Genomic DNA, 4,602 nt, shown 5'->3' with positions numbered 1-4,602 from the left:
GCGCTAGTGTTCCCGAAGGTCCGTCTGCAATCAGAATTAATATAAACGTTTTAAACATTATTTTATAGTGAAATAAATAAATATACAGACCAATAAGCCTGCAATTATAAGCGATAGTTGCTAATTAAGTTTGTGACTCATATAATTCCATCTTGCAGAGGACCTACTTTTAAATTGAGCGCTTTTAAATGTATTATTATTATACTACCGATATCGATATATTATTAGTAATTTAATATTAAAGTTTGACAGAGTGACTAATTCGCTCATAGTATAACAAAGTATTATGCGTTTAAATTCTCGAAAGCTAGCTTCTTTACTATATCTCTCTCTTTATGTCGATCGATTCAGATAAAAATCTTTCTTTCTCTCGCGATATTCCTAGAGTAAAACTGTACAAAAACTCAACGAAAGTGGCGATATTTTTCACGGATCTGGTTCGAGTCTCGGCTCTTGGGGAAGGTACGCGTGTAGAAAGAGTACGCCAACACAGTTTATCCTGCTAAATGGTTATCAATCTCTATAAGTTCTTTATTGTTTACACATAAATTATTAGTTATTTGTGCAAGCCGTGCTGGAAGATGAAAATTCACGGGTGCGGAGTTGACGCACGAGCCGAAGGCGAGTTCCAGCACGGCTTGCATACCCTATTTTATGTTGCAAGTGCGTGGAAAGTGACCTATCACGCCGCGTGTAGCGTGCGTAATAGGCCACTTTCCATGCACGTGTGACATAAAGAATATTTAAACGTTTCTTTTTTTTCGATGTCCTGTGAAATTGTACAATAGAGTTACAAATAAGGATAAAGCCACACTTTACATATAATCTGATTCAGTCTTTGCTAATGTTACATAATAACGCGTAAACGTAGTAATTATTTGGTAAATTAATCGACATTTAGTAAATCCGGCATCATGTGAGCTATCACCTTGAATTCAGCATCTTTTGCTGGTTGAAAGCTCTCACATACGGCACGTACTGTATGCCCTCTATTAGTATCACACATTACATCTTCATATATTGATTGTACACCGATTTCTAAACGTGTGTATCTATGGAATTTTAATTTCACCGATGGACTCCTTCACGCTGGGGTCCAACGAGCTCAAGTTGAGATTGTTGGTCTGGTGCGAACTGGTAGAGTGTGCGAGATTACCGAAATTCGCCAATGGCGAGGGAAAGTGCGGTTTTGACGGTGAGCCCAGCAATTGTGGCCGTACTCCAGTACCTATCAGCTGCGCCAATTCTAACTGGGAGATGCATTTGACGACATCGAGCCACGACCTGCCTAGATAGTTGCCATCGGTGTGAGCTACTGTGATGAGAGTCTTGATGGTATCGATGTTCTTCACCTTCATTTCTGTAATTGGTGAATTAGCCGTCAACAAGGTAAATCTTGCCAAAGCTTGTACATAGATATCGCGCTCGAGGCTCATATGAATGATGCAGGCGATACGAATGGCACATCTAAAATATATAACATATAAATAATATAAAGCACGAAAGGCACAGCCGTACAAATCTATTTTCCTTCGTTTCTCCTATTTCTTCTCACCTGATACCGTCCAAGCAGAGCGACGCGATCTCTGGATCGTCGCAGTCTTGAAGTCCGACGCTGAACGCCGCGAGGAATGGCGTCCAGACCATTTTGAACATCGGCTGCATGTGTTCCAGATGCTTCGCCGTAGTGAATGATGCCTGAACATGACTGACAGATTCCATCAAATTCTTCGCCGCCATAGAAATTACTTCCATTTCCATGTTCCATAACAATCATCGTTTCTTTTCACTAGATATCAGCTGTTTGCCGGCGAGCAGGCTATTATTAGGGTTCGACTTCATCTTAATCTCGTTGCCAGCGATTTCATCGTAGATCCTATTGTTAATTATTACATAATATTAATAATAATAAAATATAATAAAAAAAATTAATAAAAATATACTAACAAAGATAAACTTAAATACAATAAAATTTTCTCAATATTAATAATTATATGTATGTAAAACATAATTTTTTAATTATAATTAACTTTAAAAATTGCTATACGTACTTGATGTATCATTCTTTGGTCATTTTGTTCTTAACCTGCGGCAAGCGCAAATCGGTGGACAGCATTATAATTGAGAAGCCGAGAACGTAGGCTGTATCCGCGCTCGTGAAGAGGCCATTGTTAGGGTTACACTCGCAATAGTGACTGGCAAACTTTTCGATTAGTCGGTCGATCTTCTGTGCCTCGCCGGGCAGCCGAAAGCCCTCCAGGAAATACTTGAGTGCAGTTACTAGATCGCGTTCGGCAAAGTTCATCTGATCGATGTAATGGTACATTACCTGTGCAAACGGTATAACAAAATTAGTCATTGTCTTAATTAATTAACATAATTATCGCGCAATAATCATAACATGATTTAGAGTTGATCAACCATGGTCGCTATTTATGTCTATAATTAGTATAGTCTATTAATTTCAATTGTTTTCTCCTCGTCACCTGGTTATGATTATGGTCGCCCAGAAAGTCTCCAATGGCGGTCTTGTCGAGTCGCTCGTCCAAGTGCAGCCACCTGGCCATGTCCTCCGGCGAAGTACCGAGCAGTCCTTGCTCCTGCAAGTACTGCACACCCTTGCCGGGCTTCCGACTAAAGATCTCGATACCGGCCTCCCATACCTCCTTTTGTTGTTTCTGTACTTCATACTGCTCCGGCGAGTCCGGCACCTCCTTGTTGCCAGTCAGACTGGAGACTGGAGTTGGCCGACGAGAGGCTGCCAGCGCTGCCGTAACGCGGTAGCGGGATCTCCGGCGTCGTATCCAGTGGATGTGACAATGGTTGCTGATCCGCTGGCACGCTGGGATTCACGCAAAGATCCTGACTCCACTCCACCATGCATTTCAGAATAGACACGAGGCACTCGAGACCACGGATGCGCATGGATTTCTCCTGAAAGAGCAAGACACTGATATTACAAACAAAACTTTATATTGCTTGTTTCGAAGAACATTCTCTGTTCTAAATAATACATCTATCCTGTCATCCTCTTTCTTATAACGCACCTGATTTGGCGATGCATCTAGCTCCAGAGCTTGACGACCTTAAGCAATTTTAGAGAGATCATTGACGAGCTTCTCGAAGAGATTCGCTGCTGAGAGATCGCAATCGTAGTTAACGTAGATGTCGACGACGCTCTGGGCATCCGCACAGATCCTCGTAAGCGCATGTATGACCATCCTCTTGTGCTCAAAAGAGCTGCTACAGGTCTCGAGAATGTTCATAAAGATCTCCTTGAAGAACACCTCAATCTGCATCTTGAGGTGCATCTTGAAACGGGCGAGCAGCGCCAGGAACAGCGCTAACAAAGGCTCGAACACTTCCGGCACCAAAGACACGCCATTCTTCGACAGCGCGACACACAAGTACTGTTTAATGGCGATAACAAACATCTCGTTAGAGCGCAATATTGGACCGGCATTCTGCAAGATTCCCAGAAGTAACTGAAGCGACAAGATTTTGGAACGGAGCTCGTGCGATATTGGATCGGAAGTGTCGTCCGGCAGCGGTTTCATAGAGAGCTTGCAGAGAGCACGAAACACCAGGACTGCATCATTTTGCAGCACATGGGTGAATTTTGCAGTTATCATGTTGTCATTCTCAGCGGCTGCCTCGTCACCGTTGTCCTCCGGACTGCCGTTCTCCAAACTGACTTTCTCTTTCAATGGCACCACGGATTTTACCACATCATCAAGAATACTCTTGACAATTGTTTGAGAATCAATGTTATCATTACTAGGAGCATTCTTTGGACTAACCTCGGCTTCAGTTTCGCCGTTTACTATGACAGAACCCTCCTGCTGATGTTCCCCATCAAGTCTCACGATCTCTTCCTCCGCCTGAGTCTCCATTCGCGCGAAGATCACGTTGATCATCTGCGTGAGAGTCGGACGGGCTGTTGTTTGATTCACCAGGTTGCGCGACGCCAAGTAAACGTTGTAAACAGTACGAATTGTTTAATAACAGTACCTTACTCTCGTGTATCTCCACATGCTGGCTTGTCATTACAGTCAGCAGAACTTTAATAATCTGCAGCTGCACACCCTCATTGATCTGTGGACCGGTGAAGCAACCGCAGATTGTCTCGACAATGCGCACAATCAGCAGCTTGTTAAGCTCCGTTGAATCAGGCACATTGCCAGTGAGATGGCTATATGCGATTAACTTCTGCAGGCAGTCCAGTGCTGTGTCACCACAATCCGTATAGTGACTAGCTCTGACATACTGATTCAAATGGCAAGAAGTACTTCTCAGCGGTAATGACATTTGAGTCGCTCAATTGGGCAGGGCGTTTGAGATAACCTCTTCACCCTGCACAGCTGGTACATCTTTGATCTCGTTACGGAGGTCCTCTGCAAGACGGAATTATGAGTCACAAACTTAATTAGCAACTATCGTTTATAATTACAGGCTTATTAGTCTGTATATTTATTTATTTCACTATAAAATAATTTTTAAAACGTTTAAACGTCGTTGTCGCTATCGCTATCGCTATCGCCTATTGTGCAAGGGGGTTTATATTAATTCTGATTGCAGACGGACCTTCGGGAACACTAGCGC

At 42.9% G+C, this 4,602-nt stretch overlaps 1 pseudogene; it reads right to left on the bottom strand.

Moving 5' to 3' along the window:
• Positions 1–492: 492 nt before the first annotated feature.
• Positions 493–4,538, bottom strand: LOC112459122 (annotated as a pseudogene).
• Between the last annotated feature and the right edge of the window lie 64 nt (positions 4,539–4,602).

Source organism: Temnothorax curvispinosus, unplaced genomic scaffold, assembly GCF_003070985.1.
Source record: "Temnothorax curvispinosus isolate PA1 unplaced genomic scaffold, ASM307098v1 QBEX01009525.1, whole genome shotgun sequence".
NCBI classification, from domain to species: domain Eukaryota; kingdom Metazoa; phylum Arthropoda; class Insecta; order Hymenoptera; family Formicidae; genus Temnothorax; species Temnothorax curvispinosus.
The sequence above is the reverse complement of the archived record's forward strand: the minus strand, read 5'-3'. Positions and strand labels throughout refer to the sequence as shown.